An 11,534-nucleotide genomic window follows, 5' to 3' on the forward strand; every position below is an offset into this window, starting at 1 on the left:
TCGAAGAGCTTAGTTTGCTCATATTTTCCATTTGGGCTCATTTTGGCCTCCGCTTCCACTGCAGGCAATGCTGCATAGGCAATTTTGTCATTTTGTGCAAAAATTTTATTAGTGTTGTTTTTTGCATAACAGGTCCTTATAGTCTTCTTCGGGTTGTGCTATATAGCACACATTAGTCCCACTTTGTTTCTCTTCTTTTTGGGCAATTTTCATATCAGGTGTAGGCATTCTCCATGCCTGACGACAACACAGATGTGTTCAAGATGTTTGCTTGTGAGGATAAATTGGATGGAAAAAATGACCCGATGTAAACTTCCCAAACTCCAGCTTTAATAAAGCATATTTATCGAATGTCAAATCATTCAACATAGCATCACTCGCTCATGCATAATCTTCACTTAACATGGAAATTCCACTACCATAGCCCATTATCTCATCTTCATTATTACAAGCAACTTTCCGAAACAACTTTCCAAAACAAACATCGCACTTTGTGCAAGGCTACCATGTCCTTTATAAACGGTTTTTGTGATGCTATGCCATCATCACATAGGTCACCACACCAGCTCTCACCATCATATGTGTCACCATCATAGGCCACCTCATCCCCCTCAATTTCACTCCCCTCATCTCCAGTTTCCACACTCATGCTGAAACTTTCACATTTATCATCCTTGATTTTTTGCACCATAGGCACATATATGGTTTCCAAAACTACTTTACATACTTCATTCACACTTTATCGAAGCATAGGGTCATTTGCACACATCTCCAAAGTGTTACCCTTGCATACATGAGCATCTGCAACTGTGAGTTTATGCACTTAAAGGTCATCTTGCTACAAACAGGAGCGCGAAGAGCTCTTAAAAACACTAAAAACAACATAGCGCAAACCATAAAACCAACAAATATGCATACCTGGCAAATATCATGAGCACATAATAGAAGTCGTATGCAAACAGAGAGAGATAGAGAGCGAGAGAGAGTAAGAGAGCACATGCAGACGCACCTCCTGGAGCGGAGTGCTACATCGGCATGGTGAGAGAGGAGAGAGGAGAGGAGAGGAGAAAAGAAGTACACAAGCGCTGGGTGCAATCTCCCCCCGTGCAAGAGTGAGCATTTTCCTCTTGCATGTATTTATTTAAAGATTCTTCAATGCTCAAAAATGAATACACATTGGCGGTCGGGCATAAATGACCATTGCTCGTAATGAGCACTTGAGTAATAAATGTACATTTCCCTTATCCATAACATACTCTGGGGTGGGGAAAGAAACAACTCTCAGTTTGCGAGGTTTTGATGGTAGCCACTTTTAAGGTCATTCCTACTCAAGTAGGTAGAGCCTTGTAGCTTATCAAACAGACCTTCTACCCGAGTTACAGGAAATCGGTTTTTGATAGCGATATGGTTTAGTGCGCAATAGTCCATACACATGCGGTATGTACCATCTTTCTTTTGCACTAAAAGGACTGGAGAGAAAAAGGGAGAGGAGCTAGGCCTCACCATTCCTTTGTCTACCAATTCTTGTACTTGCCTCATGATCTCCTCTTGTTGAGCTTGTGAAACTCGATAGGGAGGTTTGTTAGGCGGTGAGCTTCCTAATAGGAGCTCAATTTGATGGTCATCATCCCCTCGTTTTGGAGGTAAGTCCATAGAGATATCATCAATGAACATATCTTGAAATCCTTTTACAAAGTTAGACAAGCCTAACTCTTCTTGATTCCTACCATTCACCTTTGATAAAACATCAGGACCTCTCTTTGACAAAAATCATGTACGTAGAAACTGAGCTTTTCATTGATTTATCAAGGGAGAGGATTTACAAGTGGTATAGTACGACCAGACTCATTAGCATCTATATACATATTCTTTCCCCTGTAGGTGAAGTAGATTCTCCTTTCAGGGAACTTCATGTTGGCAGCCATGCAGTTGAGCCATGGTATCCCTAGGATAGCATCCTCATGTTGGAGAGGAGAGATGAAGAAGTCTTCTTTGTCGACATAGCTTTGGACATGAAGCCTCAACTTCCCAATCAAGGGAGTAACAGAGGCTTGTTGTCCCTTGAAAGCGGCATCGACAGTTACAGCATCTCACATCTCAAAAGCTTGAATGCCCAACTTGGTGGCCAACTCCATTAATATGAAGTTAAGAGTAGAACCAGGGTCAAACAAGATGAAAGCATCATGCTCCCTTACCTTTCCCCAAGCATAGGAGAGAGGTGATCCTTTGCAATGAGTATCCTCTTTTGGAGCTTCGATAGTGGAAGCTCTAGCAGTCTCATTGCGAGCATTTCTTTTGGGGCAAGAACGATAGCCATGTCCTTGCTCCCCACACTTAAAACATTTGTGATCCTTGTGAAAAGTTTCAAGCTCTTCAGGAGAGAGTTTATTTTTACCTTTGTAAACTCCTTTCTCCTTGGACTGATTGTTGTTGTTGTTTTTGGAATGGCCGTGGAAAAACAATTCGGCAATAATTTTTCCCTTTGCATCACTTTTGTCTTTATTTTCCATGGGTTTGACATTCCATCTAACCCCTTGTTGGAAATTGATGCGTGAAGCAACCATGGTATGGTGGATTACTTCGCTAATAAAGTCAGGCCGTTGAGAGTTGACATACTCAGCCATCTCTTCACGTAATCCCGCACAGAATTGTTGTTTTTGCTCAACAAAGTCTATCTTTTGAAAGACAGTGGCCTTGAGATGTAAATCCCAAAACTTGTCTACATATTTGTGGATAGACTCATGAGAGAGAAGCCTTAAACTCCACCATTCGGTGAGCAATTTGTCCTTTGCATCACTTGCAAGGAATTACTTCATGATGGAAACTCGTAGAGTTTTCCATGTCTTTGCGGCTTTGCCATTGCCTCGAAGGCTAGCCCACCATTGACAGGCCTATTTTTGGAAGTGCATAGCTACATGGCGTAGCTTTGGAGGACTCCATGAAGCCCTCGTCTCCAAAGGTCGCATCAAATTGTTGGATGAAGGCCAATACATTGTCGGTAGCACCAAAGGTGCCATCATAGGTGAGAAAAGAGATACTCTTTCCTCCCTCTTTGAACTTCTTGAGCTGTTGTGACCTTCGCCATGCAGGGTAAGATTTGTGATGTCCTCCCCTCTTATATTCTCTAGGAGAATAGCCATAGCTTTCATTGGTAGAGGAGGAAGGTGAAGAAGAAGGAGAAGAGGGTGACCTCTTTCTTGCCCTTTTCTTCCTTGGTTTCCTCTCGTCCCTTTTGGAGTGACGAGGAGAAGGACTATGGGTTAACCGTTTCCTCTTGGGAGGAGTTGGTGATCGTTTAGTCCTCCTTCCTCGTGGAGCCACATCTTCGGAGGAATTTAGGGATTCATTGCTTTCTTGATCTTTGGATTCCTCTTCTCGTATGGGAGAGAGTCTTTTTTTGGGGGTCTCTTCAAGAGGCCTCGTAAGCTCTCTTTCCTCTTGGAGAGGAAAGCAAATCCCAGAAGCACGAAGTTGTTGAGTAACTTCGGCTTGCAAAGTGGGGTTGCCCATAGCTTGTTGCAACCTAGTGACAAGATATTTAACAAACATGGGGGCATCATCATTGGCACCTTCATGTGCAAAATCAAAGTTATCAATGTTCATTCTCCTCTCTTGGTTATTGTCAGCCATGCTAATTAAACTTATGTGTTTACCTAGTGTATGCTTTGGCAATTCAAAACCTTAGTTGCTACTCCTCTTAGCCTTTGAAAATAGGAACTTAAGTATCTACACCCACGGCTCGAATTGGTTAATTATAGAGAGTAGTGGAGTGAGTCTAACATAGCAAAGTTGTCGAGGGATAGCTCCTTTTGGACTTCTTATGTGTCATAAAATCTAATATCTAATATCTAACCAACCCAAATGATTTTCTCATATTAAATTGATCACTTAATGTGGGAGAATAAACGGGAACAAGTGTTAAGATATAGATATGTGATTATAGATCTATCTCAACACGGGGCCAATGGTAAAGGGGCCCAAATGAGATGTTAGACCTACTATGTTAGCCCTTGGCAACTCTGCTATGTTAGACCTACTCCTCTACTCTCTATAATTATCCACTTTGAGCCGTGGGTGTAGATACTTAAGAGCCGATTTTCAAAGGCTAAGAGGAGTGGCAACTAAGGTTTTGAATTGCCAAAGCATACACTAAGTACATACATAAATTTTGTTAACATGGATGACAATAATCAAGAGAGTAGAATGAACATTGATAGCTTTGATTTTGCACATGAAGGTGCTAATGATGATGCTCCCATGTTTGTGAATTATCTCGTCACTAGGTTGCAGCAAGCTATGGGCAACCCTGCTTTGCAAGCCGAAGTTACTCAACAACTTCGTGCTTATGGAATTTCCCTTCCTCTCCAAGAGGAGAGAGAGCTTAGGAGGCCTCTTGAAGAGACCCCCAAAATAAGACTCTCTCCCATTCGAGAGGAGGAATCCAAAGAGCAAGAAAGCAATGAAAGTTTAAGTTCCTCTGAAGATGTGGCTCCATGAAGACGGCGGTCTAGACGATCGCCCACTCCTCCCAAGAGGAAAAGATCAACACATAGTCCTTCTCCTCATCACTCTGAAAGGCAAGAGAGGAAACAAAGGAAGAAAAGGGCTAGGAAGAGGTCACCCTCTTCTCCTTCTTCTTCACCTTCCTCCTCTTCTGACGAAAGTTATGGTTATTCTCCTAGAGAATACAAGAGGGGAGGACATTGCAAATCATTTCCTGCATGGCAAAGGTCACAAAAGCTAAAGAAGTTCAAGGAGGGAGGAAAGAGTATCTCTTTTCTCACCTATGATGGCACCTTCGGTGCTACCGACAAAGTGCTGGCCTTCATCCAACAATTTGATGCGGCCTTTGGAGATGAGGGCTTCACAGATTCCTCTAAGCTACGCCATGTAGCTATGCACTTCAAAAAATCATCTCGTCAATGGTGGGCTAGCCTTCGTGGAAATGGTGAAGCCCCAAAGACATGGAAAACTCTACGAGTTTCCATCATGAAGCAATTCCTTGCAAGCGATACAAAGGACAAAGTGCTTACCGAATGGCGCAGCTTGAAGCTCCTCTCCCATGAGTCTATCCACAAATATGTAGACAAGTTTTGGGATTTACATCTCAAGGCTACTGTCTTTCAAAAGATAGACTTTGCCGAGCAAAGGCAGCAATTCTGTGCGGGATTACCTGAAGAGATGGCCGAATACATCAACTCTCAACGGCCTGGTACTATTAGCGAAGTAATCCATCACACCATGGTTGCTTCACGCATCAATTTCCATCAAGGGGCTAGACGTAATGTCAAGCCCATGGAAAAAAAAGACCAAAATGATGCAAAGGGGAAAACCAATGTTCAAAATACTTCCCAAGTCAATTCAAACAACAACAATAATCGGTCCAAGGAGAAGGGAGTTTACAAAGGTAAAAACAAACTCTCTCCTGAAGAGCTTGAAGCTTTTCGCAAGGACCATAAGTGTTTCAAGTGTGGGGAGCAAGGACATGGCTATCGTTCTTGCCCCAAGAAGAATACTCGCAATGAGACTCCTAGGGCTTCCACCATCGAAGCTCCAAAAGAGGATGCTCATTGCAAAGGATCATCACTTTGCTATGCTTGGGGAAAGGTAAGAGAGCATGATGCCTTCATCTTGTTTGACCCTGGCTCTACTCTTAACTTCATATCAATGGAGTTGGCCACCAAGTTGGGCATTCAAGCTTTTGAGATGGGAGATATAGTAGTGGTTGATGCAGCTTTCAAGGGACAACAAGCCTCTGTTACTCCCTTGATTGGGAAGTTGAGGCTTCATGTCCAAAGCTATGTCGACAAGGAAGACTTCTTCATCTCTCCTCTCCAACATGAGGATGTTATCCTAGGGGCACCAGGGTTTGATCGCATGGCTACCAAAATGAAGTTCCCTAAAAGGAGAATCTACTTCACCTACAGGGGAAAGAACATGTATATAGATGCTAGTGAGCGTGGTCGCAGTATTCCACTTGTAAATCCTCTTGCTTTTGATAAGTCAATGAAGAGCTCAGTTTCTGCGTACATGATTTTTGTCAAAGAGTCTCTAAAAGATACTAATGCTTCATCAAATGTAAATGGTAGGAATCAAGAAGAGTTAGACTGTCTCATTTTCTAAAAGGATTCCAAGATGTGTTCATCGATGATATCCATATGGACTTACCTGCAAAACGAGGAGATGATGACCATCGTATTGAGCTCCTTCCTGAAAGCTCACCACCTAACAAGCCTCCTTATCGAGTCTCACAAGCTCAACAAGAGGAGATCATGAGGCAAGTACAAGAGATGGTAGACAAAGGGATGGTGAGGCCTAGTTCCTCTCCCTTTTGTTCTCCAGTCCTTTTAGTGCAAAAGAAAGATGGTACATACCATATGTGTGTGGACTATCGAGCACTAAACCATATCACTATCAAAAACAGATTTCCCGTACCTCGGGTAGAAGATCTGTTTGATAAGCTACAAGGATCGACCTACTTCAGTAGGATTGACCTTAAGAGTGGCTATCATCAAATAAGGATAGTGGATGAAGATATCTTAAAGACTGTGTTTCGCACAACGTTTGGTCTTTATGAATATCTAGTCATGCCTTTTGGCTTGACTAATGCACCAGCTATGTTCAATCGTTTGATGGAGAAAATTTTTAGACCATACCGCAAATTCACTGGAGTGTTCTTTGATGATATCATCATCTACTCCAAGTCTTTTGAGGAACATAAGCAACATCTCCAAGTGATTTTTCAAGCAGAGGGAGAACAAGCTTTTTCTTAACCAAAAGAAAAGCAAATTCTTTCTTCAAGAGATTCAATACCTAAGTCATATTATCTCTAAAGATGGTATCCAAATGGATCCATCAAAGCTAGAGGTAATAAAAGCATGGCCTAACCCAAGAAATCTACATGAGCTAAGAAGCTTTGTTGGTATGTGTGCATACTATAGACTCTTCATAGCAAAATTCTCTCAAGTAGCAGGACCACTACACGACTTGACTAAGAAGGACGTTAAGTTTGTATGGAATGCTAAGGAGCAAAATGCTTTTGAAAAGCTCAAAGAGAAGCTTACTTCCCAACCAGTCCTCGTGCTTCCGGATCTCTCAAAGTCATTTCAGGTCCAATGTGATGCTTGTAGTGATTGCCTTGGAGCAGTTTTGCTTCAAGAAGGGCATGCCATAACATATGAGAGCCGAAGGCTCAATATTGATGAACGAGTCTTGGGCATTTATGAGAAAGAGATTTTAGTTGTTCTACATGCCCTAGACACATGGAAGCACTACCTATTGGGGACTCCATTTATCCTACGAACCAACCACCAAAGTCTCAAGTATTTCATGACGCAAACCAAGCTTTCCGACAAACAAATGAGGTGGGCAAATTTTCTTTCGCAATTTAATTTCCATATTGCTCACATAGCTGGTAAGCACAATCAAGTGGCTGATGCACTTTCACGACGACCCAAAGTTAATGCGGTGGCTATAGCTACTCACAATGATCTATCCTCTATGATAGATGAGTATGCTACTGACCGTGACTTTAGAGACATAATGTCAGCCCTTGCTTTGGTGAAGAAAGAGGAACCATTCACCTTGCAGGATGGTTATCTTCTCCACGGCAATAGGCTATGTGTTACCCATTCCCTTCGTGAGAAAGTTATGTATGAATCCCATGCTCCTCCATATGCGGGGCATAGAGGTATTCAACCTACTCTCCGAGGAGTAGAGACATACTTCTATTGGCCGACCATGAAAGTGGACATACAAGAGTATGTTTCAAAATGTGTAGTATGCCAAAAGACCAAATATGATAGAGGGAAGCAACCTGGATTACTCCAACCATTGCCTATCCCAAATTCACCATGGGAGAGTATATCCATGGATTTCATCTTTGGATTACCCAAGTCTATCCATGTGAATACAGGAATATGGACAATAATTGATAGGTTTAGCAAGCAAGCACATTTTATTCCTGTCAAAAAGACTATTAAGGCACATCAAATGGCAACTCTCTTCATATCTCAGATTTTCAAGCACCATGGATTACCCACATCCATCGTGTCAGATAGAGATCCTAGAATGACCAGTAATTTCTGGAAAGGTCTCTTTGAAAATCTAGGAACAAGATTGAATTTCTCTTCGGCCTATCACACACAAACGGATGGCCAAAGTGAGATAGACAATCTTACGATACTCGATCTACTCAAGACTTATGTAACCGAAGTAGATCAACGCTCACAATGGGAAAAGTACTTACCTCTTGTAGAGTATGCCTACAATAATACTGTACATACTTCTACGGGAAAAGCACCTTTTGTGACCATTGAGGGAAGACCTAAAAGTCCATTGCTACTCAAAGTACATGGGAAGATCTTCACCGCCGATGAGTATAGCCGTGACCTACAAGAATCTTTTCAAAAGATTAAGGAGGCTATATCCATCTCTCAACAAAGGCATAAAGCTGCTGCTGATAAGCACAAAAGAGCCTTAATTTTCAAAGAAAATGATTGGTACTTACTCAAGTTTTCTAAGGCTCGATTAAGGCAAACGACGGGCAAAAATACTACGGGCCATCAAAAGTATTATGCTAAACTATCAAAAAGATACTATGGTCCTTTCCAAATCTTGAAGCCATTCAATGAGACGGCTTATCAACTCAAGTTGCCCAACCATTGGCTCATACACAATGCCTTTCATGTAAGCCTACTTAAGCCCTACAAAGGAGAGCCACCAACTAAACCAATTATTGAAGACCCTCCCGAAGTTGAAGACCAAGAAGAGGTGCTACAACGCGAAGCTGTTCTTCGGCATGAAGACAAGGTACTATGACATGGTAAGATTATCCGACGGTATCTTATTAAGTTCAAAATTATCCTTTTGAAGATGCTAGATGGATGCAAGGAATACAGCTTAAGGATAGTATGAACCTTGTCAATGCTTACAATGCTACATTAGAGTAAGCAAATGTACAAATTTCTTTTAAATGACTCATGTTTTTGTCTTATAAGACTAGTCCTCTTTTTAATTGTGCACAAATTTAACTAGTATGCATGCTTAGAATCATGTTTGTGATGACGACGTCTCTCAAACACCAAGTAGAATTTGTCACTCTACTTTGGGAGAATGAAATGGACTAAAGAGCAGACATGCTTGCGGCAGCTATGTCTCCCAAGCACCAAATGGATTAGTCATCCATCTTGGAAAGATGTCGTAGGGTAAAAAGGGATCCTCTACCCGCTAAGTAAAATTGACTAATGACTAAGGCTTTATCTCTTCTACCTCATAGTCGAGGACGACTATGATTTCAAGAGAGAGGTAATGTCATAAAATCTAATATCTAATATCTAACCAACCCAAATGATTTTCTCATATTAAATTGATTACTTAATGTGGGAGAAAAAACGGGAACAAGTGTTAAGATATAGACATGTGCTTATAGATCTATCTCAACACGGGGCCAATGATAAAGGGGCCCAAATGAGAGATGGTCTATCAAAGAGCAAGGCTAACAAATGGAGCATAAGACCTTAGGGCTAGCTTCATTGAAGACCTCCAATAATGTGTGTAAAAGGCCTTTGACCTTAGGTAAGCTAGGGATGAGCTTGAGGCGCGGGAACCCGACCCAGCTCGAGGTGCTTGTCCTGCTTGTCATGCTTGATGACTAAGGTGCTTGAGGTGCTTGAGATGCTTGAGGTGCTTAATTATTGAGATGCTTGAGGTGCTTGACATGCTTGAGATACTAGGGTTGCACTTGAGGTGAGAACCCACCCTAAACTTAAAGTGCTTATGAGCCAAGCTTGTGGTGGGAACTGGGCCTATGCATGAGGGGTTGAGGTGTCAAAAAGTCAAATATTCAATCCCGACAAGGAGGGGGCGAGCCCTACATGAGGGGGGATGAGAGAGAACACCCACACACTCACACAAGGCATGCATGGTACAAAGAAAGCAAAAGGGACACTTGTCAAGTTCCTCCTCATGTTGCCCTCATGGTGTGCCTGAAGCCTGTTGGTTGGCCACCCAAGGGGTCCAATAATAATTTAGGAGATTTAATTAATTGATTTAGCATTTATCTAGCCCTCTCTCTCAAAGGGGAAAGGGGGACACTTGTCTCAAGGCTACCCTTGCTGCTTGTAATGCCTCCTGCTTGTGATTGGCTAGGCCTGGAGGGGTCCAATGAGCTTCAAGCATGAGCTACAAGGGGGGGTCGACCCAAGCAAGCTAGGGGGTTGCTTAGGGGGTATACTCACCCACACACACTCACAAACACTCTCATTGTGTGCTATGCAAAGTGCAAGAGCTCCCTCTCCTTCTCCAAGCAAGTAGAAGTTGAGAGCCTACACCAACACTTTTGGATATGGAGTGCAAATCCAACCAAGAGCCATGCTTCAATGCTTAAGCTTTCCATCTCCTTCTTATTCATTACTATGCTATTATGTATGCTAGAAACAAGAGTTATGATAAGTGAGGAACTAATTCTTTCTCCTACGAAATGTTTCTTCTTCCTCTTCCCTACCCTCATTCCCTGCTAGCTCTCTCCACCTTCGAAGGTGTTTGAGGTCTTGGGACTGAGGCTTGGGATAGTTAAAGCTTTCTTCAATTTTATGTTATGTTTGTGATGCATGAAGCTTTCCATCTTCATTGCATCACCTAGGTCACAAGGAACACAAAGATTGTATTGTAACAAGTCTCTCTTAATGGGAGAAATCATAATACAAATGCCTATTGGAGGGGGGACCGGCTCCACATAAATCCGGTCCTCAATTGTTGTCATGTTCTCTAAATTCTCTCTCTTGCAAAAGTATTGTTCATGCCAAGTTAACTAATTACTATGATTATGTTGCGATCTTCAATTATGTTCACCTGCTATGCTCACAAAGTCATTTCTCAAAAGTAATCTCATTAATTTTCGCTACTCTCAAATTAAATAGGCCAATTTCATTACATTATGGCTCAATAATGGTAAAGCCGTAGGCAAGTCTAAAACGACTCCATTATTAAGACCAAAGCTCCCGAGGTGTGCACCATATCCCACATAGTGGGCTCAACGAAATCGATAATAGATCCCAGACCCGCTTACCCTAATATAATTAACAAAAACAACCATTAATAGGCTACTTAAGGACCTCTCTTCTTAAGTAAGAAAAGAGAAACCAAATGCTTTGATACCAATGTAATGGAAATTGCCTATGAACTTTGAGAGTAGTGGAATTAGGAAATTAGGTGAAGCACTTTTGAGAGATTCTTTGTGAGTATAGCGGTTGAGCTTAATTGATGGTAGCAACATAAACATGGTACTTAATTAACTTGGCATGAACAATACTTTTGCAAGAGAGAGAGTTTAGAGAACATGACAATAGTTGAGGACCGGATTCATATGGAGCCAGTTCCCCCTCCAATAGGCATTTGTATTTTAGTTTCTCCCATCAAGAGATACTTGGAACAATACAATCTTTGTGTTCCTTGTAACCTAGGTGATGCAATGAAGATGGAAAGCTTCATGCATCACAAGCATAACATAAAATTGAAGAAAGCATTAACTATTC

The sequence above is a fragment of the Adiantum capillus-veneris genome, chromosome 23 (assembly GCF_014529385.1).
Source record: "Adiantum capillus-veneris isolate H3 chromosome 23, ASM1452938v2, whole genome shotgun sequence".
Classification (NCBI taxonomy): Eukaryota; Viridiplantae; Streptophyta; class Polypodiopsida; order Polypodiales; family Pteridaceae; genus Adiantum; species Adiantum capillus-veneris.